Genomic DNA, 13,041 nt, shown 5'->3' on the forward strand with positions numbered 1-13,041 from the left:
CATGAGTTTCTTCCTAACTAAACATTTCAGCATACCCTATTGGCATCGAACAAATGCCTTCCAGTAAAATTGAGTTACATTAAAAAAATAATAATAAGGGACCACGCCCACAAATGTGACCACACCCATACCAGGGCTAACATGAGTAATTCTAGGAGAGGGGGCAATATGGAGCTGGGGATCAGACTCTGGCCTTTGCACATACTAGGCATGTTCTCTACTACTTAAACTATTATCCTGACCTTGGAGGCACATTTTTGTCAGTTTGGTTGTTGGACTCCACCTGATGATGCTCAGTTTCTGTACTCAGGGATCACTCCTGGCAAATCTGGAGGGATCAACCATATGGGGTGCTGAAGATTGAACCTGGGGTGGCCACATGCAAGGCAAGTGCCCTACCCACTGTACTGTCTAGCCCCAAGTTACATTTTTAAAGGAATATGACCCATCTTTTAAAAATGCCTTCTCAGAAACATGGTATCCATTAAAAAAGACACACCAGCTATCTTTTGATCTTTTTTCTCCTTCAAAACCACTTAGACTGTATCTTCCCCTCTCCCTCTTCCAAGGGAGGAGAAGAACCATCATCAATGGTAAAAGGCAGTTGCAAAAGCAACACCTAGAACTGGCTTCACACTCGGGAGAGGGTGTTCTGGCTCCTCCTTGTGGTTTTGGGTGCTCTACATGATCAGAGAAACTTCTCTAGTGTCAAACTATAGAAATGATCCCTGAGAACATCCAGACTCCACGCCAGTCTCTCTTCATGGGGCAACTCAGAGGGGCCAGGTTGAGTTTCCCTCCCCACCCCAGCAGAACCTCGGCAGCTAAAAACCTCCAGAATCCAACTGCACAGCCATGCTCAAGGCTGCTCTCCACAGGCTCACCCACAAGAGAACCTGCAGAAAAACCCTGATATGCGGGATCCATGACTGAGATCTCCAAGCTTGCTTGGAACAGGACTGAGCCTCCTCCCCCCAGCTCCCCAGTTTTCCAGTAGCTTGGCAGTCACACCCACAAACTGCCTTCGGTGCCATATAATCTCATCAACGGCCAAGATCCAGAGACTATAAAATAAAGCTCCCGGAAGAGAGCAACACAGAACATCCTGAGTGCACAGCCACAAATGTGGTCTTGCAGCCTCTTATACTGTAGCCCACTGATGTACCAAAAGCAGCACACAGTTGTTTGGATTTAACATATATGTTTGTAATCTCTTATACAAGGGCTTAAGTGGCTCCAGGGTGAAATGCAACAATCTTCACACACTTTCCTCTTATGGTGGTGGGAAGGTGCACTGTGGTGGGATTGGTATTGAAATACTATCTGTAATCAACCATTGTGAACAACTTTATAAATAAAATAAAATAAAATAAAATAAATGATCCGTGAAAGTATAGTTTTCCCCACCAGATGTCTTTTGATTTTAACCATAGACACAGGTAAGTTCTATCAGTGGACATATCCCGACACTCCACAACTTTCAGAAGTTATGGAAATAGATTTACAGTCTTTAGTCCTAACTTGAACTGAATTCAGCGCCCACTGAGGTTCAGGGGTACACGACCATTAGGTAAGGAGCATCCCAGGGACTCAACTTTAGGACAGCTACTGCCCTTTGATCTGTTGAGGGAGCAGGAGTCAAGAGACCAGGAAGGAGCTCAGGCCACCACAGCCCAGGTGCTCTAGGCCCTCTTGATCCTCTGTTTGAAGGCCGAGTTTTTCCTCTTCAGTCTCCCAAGAAGCCAGGAGTCCTAGAAGCTGGCCAGACTGTGGTGGTGATCAGCTAAACTCCCACCCCCCATTTCATTATATTCTGTCCTGGAATCTGCATTGTGTCTCTACAGAAGGCCCGTACTCATGCTCTTTTTATTTCATTTTTGGGTCACTCTGGGGATGGGGGTGCTCAGGGGCTACTCTCAGCCCCATGGCTCTGTACTGGGGTGGGGTGGGGTGGGGCGGTTGTGTTCTGTGGTGTTGGGGGACCCCTCCAACATGGTATGCAAAGCAAGTGGTGCGCTTGTGCCTCCCACCCAGACTCCCTGGGGCTCATTTTAAACCATCTTAATGACACCAATAAACTAGAAATGCAAACCGGTGAAATCCCATTGGAAAGAGGTCAGGCCATCCCTCAAGCCTCCAGCACCCAGTCTGACAAATATAGGCAGCAATTACAGGCATCTGATTTAAGGCTACTGTGTGTACACTTCGTCTGCATCAAGCCCCAAACCCTAGTTCTGTTGCTGCATCAAAGGACCATCTCTCTTCCAGGCTCCAGGCTCAGAATAAGCAGCAATTTGGAAGGCAGCCCCCTCTTATTTTTAGCCTTTAAAAAAAAAAACCCAAAGCCAACATACCAGAGCTCACCCAGGCGTCTCTCACAAGCTGTTGTTTGATTTGGGTTGAGAAAATGACAGAGTTCTGCACCAAGAAGAGAAGGAAAAAAAGAGGGGAGGGGGGAAGGAGTTTTATTTTCTCTCTACCGCCAACCCCCACCTCCCTCAACTCCTCCCCCTCGGCCTGGGTGGACCCTGCCTGGGTAATAGTCCCCTTCTATATTTAAAAACCACAGATGTGTTTGGTGGAGACTTAATTTCGGAATTGCAGGCGGCGTCTCCTGAGGACAAGGGGAAAGCCGGTGCTGCGCGCCCGCCCGCCCGCCCGCCCGCCGCGCGGGGCTGGGGACTCGGCAGAATCCAGGTCAGGACGCGCCGCCGTCTCGGAGCTGCAGCTGAACCCGGCGGCGCCAGGCGCCAGGCTCCAACGATCGTGGCCAGGGGGTTCCGTCTGCAGTCAGACCTGGGGGGCTCTGTGGATGCGAGGCGCAGGTTCGACTTCCCGGCTGTTGGTCGGCGGCTGGCTCTCTGAAATTCCTCCCTGGGCGCGCGAGCATAAATATGCGCGACTTGTCATTGCGTGCAATTCTCTCCCTCCCAGCTGATAGGGTGACGTTCGGGTTGGAGGCTTGGAGATTGGCCTTTTGATTTGGCTTCTTGCTGCAGCTTAATGGGCAAAGCTCACGGCTCGCCCAGAAACCAGCCCCTCCGCGCGTCCCCTCGGTGCTCGGCGAGACCAAGACGTCTCCCGCGGTGACGGCGTGCGAGGCGGAGAAGCCTGCGCGCTCCCAGACCCGGGAAAGCCCCGGCGACGAGACAGCGAGCCGGGGTCCCTCCGAGCCGCCAGGGCGCGCGGGACCGCTGGTCCTCCTGGCCCTCTCGGCAGGGATCTCCCCCCCACCACACACACACACACACACACACACACACACACACACACACACACACACACACACACACCCCACACGCACACGCACACACGCGCGCGCGAGCGGGCACAGACACACGCACACACCCCACGGGCGCGCACACACACACACACACGCACACCACCACGGGCGCACACGCACACACACACGCACACCACGCGCGCACACGCACACACACACACCCCACTGCGGGCGGCCAGGACTCCGGCCTCTTTTCGGGCTTAGTCCGGAGCCCGCGCCCCGGGTCGGGATTTTCCGCGGGGCCTTCGGGAGGGCTTTCCCGGTCGAAGCCAAGGGAACCCTCCCCAGGGTCCCCTGCCCCGGGCCCAACCCTCGCGCCCCAGATGCGCTGCCCGGCAGCTCGGTGAAAGCTGCAAACCCCCCGAGCCCCGGCTTGCGGGCAGGCGGCGGCGGCGGCGGCGGCGGCGACTGACATGCCCGGGACGCTGCTGCGGCCAGCGGGCAGCCCGCGGGGGCGATGAGCCGCGGCGGCCGGTGAGGAGCCGGGCAGCGGGGGCATCGCGCACGTCCCTCACTCCCCTCACTTTGCCCACTGCGCTCGGGAGACTGGGAGGAAACGGTGAGTAACGGGGTGGACCTCCGGCCCTTCCCCCTCGGCGGGGCGGCCCAGCCGGGGGAGACGGAGGTTTGGGAGGCTTGGGGCTGTCCCCAAGAGGGTTCCTGTTGTCAGTAGTGGTGTCCATTAAGTTCTGTCTCAAAGCCGTTTCTTATGCACCGCTTTCGTGTCGGTTTAGAGCATGAAGTAGTGTGTGTGTGTGTGTGTGTGTGTGTGTGTGTGTGTGTGTGTGTGTGTGTGTAGGGGGGGGGTGCTCCGGAAAGTGTACGTTGTGTCTGCGGTGCTGGGGTGGAGGGGGTGGGGGATTCCGGCAGAGTGTCTACCGCGCTGCTGGAAAGGGGGTGCCGCAGGGGGGCGCAGAAAGCCGCTTGGCCCAGTGTGTGCAGTCAGTCGGCTGGCGGGTTTGCTGGGTTAGATCCCGGCGGGGCGCCGGGTGCATGCGTGTGTCTGCGTGCCGCCTGCCGGGGCACGGTGTGCTCCTAGGGGTGTGGGGGGTGGGGGGCGGTGTGAGTACCCGCCGGGTTTGGGGGTCGAGGGGGGGTGGAGATCGCGTTACTCACTCGGCGCGCGCCCGCGTGCACACACGCACGCGCACACTCCCACCTCGGGACTCCGCCGCCGCGGCGGGTCGGGAACTGCAGCCCCAAAGCGCCAGCCGGCCACGGCCCAGGGGGCGGCAGTGAGAAGAGGGCTTGGTCCTGGGCTGCGCTCTGCGGGAGGCGGCGGGGGTCCGGGCCGTCCCTGGCCAGGGGAAGAAGAGCCAAGTATGTAACTACGCCCCCCGCCGCCTTCACCCCCGACACACGCGCACACACACAGGGACTGAGACGCGCGCGCGCACACACACACACACACACGCACGCACACTTTCCCGTGCAAAAGGCTAGCGCGGCTCCTGCGGACCCTTCCCTGCTCTACCTGAGGCCCCAGACACTGGGGAAAATGAGAAAGATATGAGGGTGGGTCGGGAGGGGGCGGGCAAAGAGCAGTTTGGGGTGTTTATTCATTGTTCTTTATTTTTAATTCTGGAGGAAGGTGGGGGTTAACTAGAACAAACGCCAAATGCAGTGCCATAAATTTACCGAGTCCCTGCGCTCCTCTCTCTCTCTCTCTCTCTCTCTCTCTCTCTCTCTCTCTCTCTCTCTCTCTCTCTCTCTCTCTCTCTCTCTCTCTCTCTCTCTCTCTCTCTCTCGATACGTGATAGGAACGCTTCTGTCCTCCTGGAGGTGCCCAAAAGGGAAGCCTGGGGCCTCTGGCGACCTGGTGACTCTCGCAGCCGCCTGTGATTAATCTCCACAGCTGTTATGCCCCAGCCACTGGAGCTGAGCTCTTGTTTACCTCTATTTTCAAATATAGCTGCTGCGCCATGCTCTTCCTGAAGCAGGGGGATCCGTTCACTTTGCATGGGCGCTGGGCTGGACTGCAGACATCTTTGGAGCCAGGTTTGAATGGAACCTGCCCCTTCGTCCTCCAGAATGAGGAAGGTTGATGGGGCAGAGTTTGCGGTGGTTAGTGGGGAGGTGATCATGCCAGCCCTTCATGGAATCTAAGCATGCAGTCGCTCCTTGTTCCTTAACGGAAATGCAGACAACAGCCGAGACAAGGCAGATGGAACTGTGAATTGAACTTAGTTGAAGGGACTCCTTAAGGGGGATGGGAGACTGCTGGTGTGGTTTCCTTTACCTGGGCCGCTTACCTGTTCTTCTAACACCCTCGTCTTTGTGGTTCCTTCAGTTACTCCCTTCAGTATAAGCCAGATCCCGCCCCCCTTCTTTTAGACACTGTAACCAGAACACTTGATTTGATTATTTATTTATAAGTAATTTAAAGATGTACAAGATGTTTATGTAAGATATTGAGTAATGCCAAACCACACACAACTTTCAGTTGCACTGACAGAAGGAAGATAACAGTTCTTTATGGCTATCATCTTGGAGTGAAAAAGATCTTCTCTCCTCCCCCCTCCCCCACCAACAACCCAACTTCTGCACAGTGTCAGAAACCCCCATTATCCTCTCTTCATAAAGCGACCCCAGATGCCTTCTCCTTCACCACCAGCCTTCTCCCTTCAATCGTGCATACACTCAACAAACCCTACTCAAAAGAGAATACCAGTTATCCAATTCACTTGGCTCCATTCTCCCATGCCATCTTGCTTTCAATGAAATCTTGCCATTTTGGAGGAGCCATCTGTCTCTATTTTCTCACCACTCATTCATTTGTTAGCCCCTTACTTTGCCAGTCACACCCACCTCTGCTTGTCTGTCATCTACCAAGGAATTCTCTTCCCCCAAAATGTAATCTTAATATGATTTCTTCAGAAATGCTCTTGACTTCTGTTTCTCCCTTTCTTTTCCCTCCTCCTCTTCTTTCTCCTCCTCCTCCTCCTCTTCCTCCTCCTCCTTCTCCTCCTCCTCCTCCTCCTCCTCCTCCTCCATCCTTTCTCTCTTCTTCTCTCCCTCCTTCCCATCCCAACCCCATCAGAGAAAATTGGCCATTAGTTCCTTAACACTTCCTTCTTTTGAATCCTAACACACTGAATTCTCCAGTTCCAGGTAATTGGATAGTTCACCTTCTACTTCCTCTTCAAGATCCTCTTCTCCCTCATATCCTCATACCCTCGCCTTCTCTGTGATCCATCCCCTATTCCCACCCCCACACAGCTCTGCAGTCTCCCCAGTGATGTGTACTGGTACTCCAGTCTGGATTGCTTTGAGTCTGTGATTCTTGAAGCCCAGTGTCTAGTTTCCCGCTACTTACACCCTATATCCCACTTTTTATTCCTACTTTCGTGAATGTGAACAACATAAAGACTTGATAACCTCTTAAGTAACCATAATGATAGTAACTGTAATTAATCACACATAAAATAATTTATCACACATGATACATTATTATAGCAGTCAACATTTTGTGCTTGCCATCTGTCAGTTTCCTGTGACAAAGGATACAAAGATTTTCCTTATTCAATTCATTCCATATCTCTAGAGAGTAGTCACTGCTATTACTATACTATAAAAAGTAGCTTTCTTGCAGCTTCCCTGCTCCGACTGCCTCTGCCTTCCATTCACTCTATTGTTCCAAGCTTCTGATCTTTCTAGGCTTACCTTTTTTTTTCTGCAGGAAAATGTGGAAGGGCCTCTCATGTCTTGTAGCGGTCCAGTTCCTCATGTTCAAGGCCGTCTGTGGCTGGCTTTGCCACTCATTGTCTGGTCTCACCACTTGCAGTTCCTGTTTTGTCAGCTCAGAAAACTTGTCCTTTTCTTTTCCATGCCTTTATGGCTTCCCTTTCGCAAAGAATCCTGTCTGTTCTTCAGGGTCCAATTCAGGGTGGCTTTCACCTGGGAAGGCTGCATGGACAAACAGCTCCTCCCTTAGAATTGTCACAACAGAGCCCTTGTTTCTCACGAGGTCCTGATAATGATTGAAATGCAGGTTCTATATTTAATTTTTGCTTGTGACTTACCTCCTCACCCAGACCAATGCTCTCTCTCCCTCCTCCTCCCTGTCATGTGATGCTGGAAACACAGCGGGAATTCCGCAAACCACTGGAAGAATGAGTAAGTGAGGCCTGTGGAACAAGGCCAACAAAAAGGGTCTGCACCATTTATCTTAAAAGAAGTTGGGTGGAGGCAAAGATCAAAACAGGAACAGGTGTCATGGTCTCATTAACAAAAGAAGACCTGAATTTATGGTAAGAGGTTTATGTTTTAGTTGTTACTATGTCTCAAGCACAGGTAAGATCCGATTCTGCTTTCAGGGCCTCATTACTCATCCAAAATATGTTCCTTTGGATGTGTTGACTTTTTGTTTGTTTGGGGGACACACCTGGCATTGCTCAGGCTTTACTTCTGGCTCTGTACTCAGACATCACTCCTGGCAGGCTCGGGTGACCATATGGGGTGCCAGGAATTCAACCTGGGTAAGCCTTGTGCAAAGCAAGTGCCCTATCCGCTGTACTATGTGTTGACTTTTACGCATTTTCCCTGACCTGGTGATTCTGTGTTCTGTGAGTTTATAGATTGTCTCCTGCTAAGAATACTTTTAGTGCTGACAGTATCTATCATTTCAGAACTGTCCAACTGCAATTTGAAGCCTTGAGTGTGTCTGTTATCACATCGGGTCTAGAGAGGTCAATGTGATCAGCCGGCTCAACTCTCTGGATCTCTAACCTACAAGATGTTCTGAGCTGGAGGGTCGCCCTGCTTGCCCTTGGTTGGCACTCCTGTGTGGAGTCACCTCCCTCTGCAGCCTTCTGGAACATCACAGAATAGCTGGTGGTGGACTAGGCTCTGGAATGCCCCAGCCAGTCCTGATTCAACTCCTATGCTTGTACTTCCTGACCTTGACAGGATGTGTTTAATAGTCCCGTAGGCTCTGTTGAGCATCTGTGAGTCAAGTCTGTTCAGCAGCTGCCCAGAGACTCCACACCATCCCTCTGTACCCACTCCCCTAAAAGACAGGAAAAATCACTCTGACCAGCATATTCCAGTTGGTCGGAAGGAGCTAAATAAAGAATTCACTTATAGAGTGATCACTAGGAAAGAGAAGGGAAAAAGAGGGAAGGGGAGGGGAAGGAAGGGGAGGAGAGGAGAAGGGAGAGGAGGAGAGAGGAGGGTCAGAGAGGGGAAGGGAGGGGAAGAAGAGTGTAGCAGCCAAGGCTGCATCTAGATCTCTCAGGATAATTCTCCCAGTGTTCTCTAGTGAAAGAAGGACCCCGTGCAAAGTCCTCTACTCTCATTGGGTTGATTATACAAAAGACAGATCACCCCCCCTTCCCCTTCCTCTAATCCAGGTCTCACAAAGACGACTTTGACTACATTCAAGAGTCCATTTGCTCTTCATTCAGGCAGTGATGTGGTTTAATTCCATATTTCAACATTTAAGAATGAGGAGAAATTAAGTCATTAAAGTAAATTGCTCCTGGAGAATGAGCTGAGAAGAAGGTACTTTAAAAAATTCACCAGCTTTGCTTGGAAGGGTAGGAAGAGGAGCAGAGGGATGTCAACCTTATCTCCATGGGTAACCCCAAAATCTTGACCCCTACAGAAAAATCAGGGGGCAAAAATAAGGCCCCTCCTAAGGCAGCCATCAATTTCTTGTCTCCCTTAACTCAGCTCACATTTCCTTTAAAACAGGGGGTGTTTTCTCTTGTTCCTTCTGGACATGATACCCCTTTGGGCCTCATGCGAGGAGGCATGTGCAGCTGGGAAACTAAGCTAGATTTTCGTTCTACTTGCTTATTCATTGGCCTAGAAACTCTTGGTTATTAGCAGAACTGTGATTATCTATTGGTCTGGATATCCTCACAAGAAGACTTTAGTGGGATCACTGGAGTGAGAAGAAAGGCCTTTGTTAAGTACTGGCAAGTAGTCTTGTGCATCTTAATGTTTGTGTAACAAACAATGCACGATATGCTATCCTTATGCTTCACACTCTGCAGGAAAGTGGGGTCCAATGAGAGATGAAGAGGAGAAACTGTATTTAGAAAGAGTCTCTCAATTGCCAAATATGATGTGGACCTGTTGATTCTTTCTGAAGAACAGCCCTACCTGCTCTTGGAAACCATTGATTTTAACCATTCGCTGCTTTAGTCCAGAGCTTCCTGGGAGATTTAAAGTTTCTCCTTACAGTTGCATCTTTCCAAATCCTCTCAGTGCTGCAGAGTCATCACTGGCCCTTCCAAGAAACACTGAGCAGTCACTATGTTTAGGTTCAAGATAAGGCCCTGAAAATACCATGGTGACCAAAACGGACAAGTCTCCTGCTACTGTGATATTTATTATCTATTATAAAACAGAAAACGCACAAAGTCAGTGTTCATTTCAGTAAGTGATAGGTCCTGTGAGGAAAAAGCCAGTGGATGTGACAGTGTTAAATGAGGGTAGCATAGGAGGGGGGAGATTAGATAAAATGATGGGAAAGCCTCCGAGAAGGTGGCATCTGAGACCTGAACTAAACGTAACTGGGATAGTTGAGGGTCTTCAGGATAAGTGTGGTCCCCTTGTACAGGGAACAGTCATGGCAAGGTTCCCAGGGCAGATGCATGAACAGTGCAGCCTAGACCCTTGATTGAGCTTTACTCTAGCCGAACTGGGGTGCACAAAGAAAAATCTTGTATTTAAAGGCAGTGAGAGGGGATGAGGGGTTCTGTAATAAAGCAAAGAACATTCTTATCTGATATACTTTTAAATGAAATATTTTGTGCAGTTGTATGGATAGGTGGTTCTAAGTGATGGTGCACACAAGTGTGCGTGGCACTGAGGGTATGTAAGATAGAGAAGGGACCAATATGACAATAATAGCTGCAAATGATCACGCTGGACAATATCTGAGGGTTAAAAGTAGGTAAAGGGATATTCAGTATCAATATTGCAAACCACAATGTCCCAAAGGAAAGAGAGAGAGGGAGAGAGGGGGGGCGGGGAAAGTGCCTGCCATAGAGGCAGGCAGGGAGTGGGGTGGGAGGTAGAGGGGTGATGGTAGGGAACCTGGGGACACTGGTGTTGGGAAATGTACACTGGTGGAGGGATCGGTGTTAGAATACTGTATGACTGAAATCCAATCATTAACAACTTTGTAAGGGTCTATCACAGTGATTCAATATAAAAGTTAAAAAAAATAAGAGATGGTGCAAGATGGGCGTCTATTTCAGTAGCTCAGGTAAGAGATAGGATACTGAATCTCCAAGAACAGAACAGAGTGTGACACATATTTGGCACTCAAGAAATTTGAGAAAACATCCAGACTGAAATGATCTTCAAAGAACTTATAGTGGTGATGGGCACACAGGGAGGCTCCATACATGCTTTCCCCATGAATCAAAAGGCAAAGTGAAGTTTTTTTTATTTTAATTTTATTTTGGTTGTCACTCTAGGATTTAAATGCATCTGGATATTTTGGATCTTTAAAAAAACCTTGTATTTTTTTCATAGTTAGCACTGTCTTGTAGGGAAAGTGTCTTCTAAGAGTTTATTTTCCTCTGTGTGAAAGTTCATTCTCAGTTGAAATGTGAGAAGTCCATCTTTCCCACCTCTGTAATGCTCCCAGTGTTAAATGCTCCTTCAATCCTTCTTCGACATAGAGATGCCAATCATCTGTACTTTTGTGCATTTCTCCATGACAGTCACCAAGCCTGTTTCATTAGTGCATCTACAGAGCCTGTCACAGACTGGACAATTGAATCAGCAGAATCATTGTTTGGCGAGGCTGAGCAGAATTCTAGGTCTCTTTGTTGTAGTTCAGAGGCTTCCTAATCTCATACTGGAGAGCCCAGAGCTCTCTCTGGCTTCCTTGATCTTAAATATTCTTCAGGATGTCCCCCAAATAAAACATTTAGCTGTGTTTGATGGTTTTGTTTAAATTTACTTAGTTTCCATTTCTCTGGGCCTGGAGATCCAAGAATCAGGAGGACCTTGGCAGGGTCAGTGAGGTTGAAAAAGAGTCTGATATGATTCAGTCCTTGATGTGCCTCTTCATTCCTCTTTAACCACCATCTTTGTTTTGTCCGGTCTCCACCATGCATTGATCTGATCATCAAAAGAGCTATTCATTTCACATCTTCCTCCGCAGGCTTCTCTCCCTGCCTCTGTTCAGGTTCTGATCATGTCTTATCCAAATGCCATCAGAGTCTCTGAATAAGTCTTCCAGTCTCTTCTTGCTCTGCATTTGTTTATTTGTTTATTTCCACATTGTGATCACTCTAGGTCTTCTATTTACAGGAAAATATTGTTCTTGTCCCTCATGAAAAACAATCTTCAGTGGTTCCTTACTGTCTACAAGATTCCTGCCCTCAATTCCTTGACTGAGTGTCCCAGGCCTTTTATGAACTATTTTTCACTTCTCTCTGCAGCTTCTCTCTAGTGATCTGACCTGAAGCTACACTGCTTGACCTCCTGCTCACTCAGGCTGCCGTGCTCTTTTGCCTGGGCTTCCTCTTACTTTAAGATGTTCTGGTTTTCATCTAGTTAACTCCCTTTCACTTTTCAAATCCTAGATCTGTAGTTGCCTGGCTCGTGAAGCTGGCTCTGGGCACCTTGATTTCTGTGTTTCTTTGGCACATTGTGCATCCTTCCAAATCTAGTACTTGTTTTGTTGTGGTTGCTTAGTTTTCTGTTGCTTTTCTTCAGTGAAGTGTGTGCTCATCAAAGGTGACTATATTTTGTTCAGATTACTCCATTTGAAAAGCCTTGCTTACTACATTCCTGACATGAGGTGTTCCATTTGAATACCGCCAAGAGTGGGAGAAATCACTGGATGTTATGCCTTCTGTTTTTGCATGTTTATTCAATGTATCTACTCATTCAACAAATAGATACAGAGCACCTACGCACAAAGAAGGCACCAGGGATTCAGAACTACAGAATGTTTAAAAATATCTACTTGAGGGGCTGGAGCTATAGCACAGCGGGTAAGGTTTTTGCCTTGCATGTGTGCGACCTGGGTTCGATTCCCAGCATCCCATATGGTCCCCCAAGTATTGCCAGGAGGAATTACTGAGTGCATAAGCCAGGAGTAACCCCTGTGCATCGCCGGGTGTGACCCAAAAAGCAAATTTTATATATATATGTATATATATATATATACATACTTGATAGGAACTTTTAATACTAATGTCCTTGAGTGTGAAAAAATGAGTGGGTTCAAATCAGAGTAACTTTCTTACCATATTTAGGTAAAAGTCAACCTGTGGCAAGACACATAGACTGGGTTTTATACAAATTTATTTTATACAAATTTATTTCCTAAGAATCCAGTAACGTCTCCCTTGTGAGATTGTTGTTATGTTTTTGGCATATCCAATACTCCATGGGTAGCTTGCCAGGCTCTGCTGTGTGGGTGGGTTCCTCTCAGTAGCTTGCCGGGCTCTCCGAGAGGGATGAAGGAATAGAACCCTGGTTGACTGCGTGCAAGGCAAACACCCTACTTGCTGTGCTAACTAAGATTGGGCTGCTGTGATAGCACAGCGGGTAGGGCATTTGCCTTGCATGCGGCCGAGCCAGGTGTGATTCCTCTGTCCCTCTCGGAGAGTCTGGCAAGCTACCGAGAGTATCCTGCCCACACGGCAGAGTCTGGCAAGCTACCCGTGGGGTATTTGCTCGAGCAAATGGATGACAACAGGACAACCATGCAACAGTGCCAAATTTATTACCCATAGGAATGAATGAAAATCCTAGATCTATAGTTGCCTGGTTCATGAAGC

At 49.1% G+C, this 13,041-nt stretch overlaps 1 protein-coding gene and 1 non-coding gene across 6 annotated transcripts in view; one reads left to right on the top strand and one right to left on the bottom strand.

The window, feature by feature from the left end:
• Positions 1-531: 531 nt before the first annotated feature.
• Positions 532-746, bottom strand: LOC129403748 (small nucleolar RNA U3). Its single transcript, XR_008629426.1, has one exon. It is a non-coding gene; the product is annotated as a small nucleolar RNA U3 (small nucleolar RNA).
• Positions 747-2,679: 1,933 nt separating this feature from the next.
• Positions 2,680-13,041, top strand: part of SLC8A3 (solute carrier family 8 member A3) — a 164,301-nt gene continuing 153,939 nt past the window's right edge. Inside the window, exon 1 of one of the 5 annotated variants that reach the window (XM_055132015.1) lies at positions 2,680-2,697. The gene's annotated coding sequence lies outside the window, so the exon portion shown is untranslated. Of the gene's footprint in view, positions 2,698-2,720; positions 2,826-2,874; positions 3,843-13,041 lie in introns of those variants that run through there. The other 4 variants (XM_055132014.1, XM_055132016.1, XM_055132013.1 and 1 more) reach the window with 4 other exon arrangements.

This window comes from Sorex araneus, chromosome 3 (assembly GCF_027595985.1).
Source record: "Sorex araneus isolate mSorAra2 chromosome 3, mSorAra2.pri, whole genome shotgun sequence".
Taxonomy (NCBI): domain Eukaryota; kingdom Metazoa; phylum Chordata; class Mammalia; order Eulipotyphla; family Soricidae; genus Sorex; species Sorex araneus.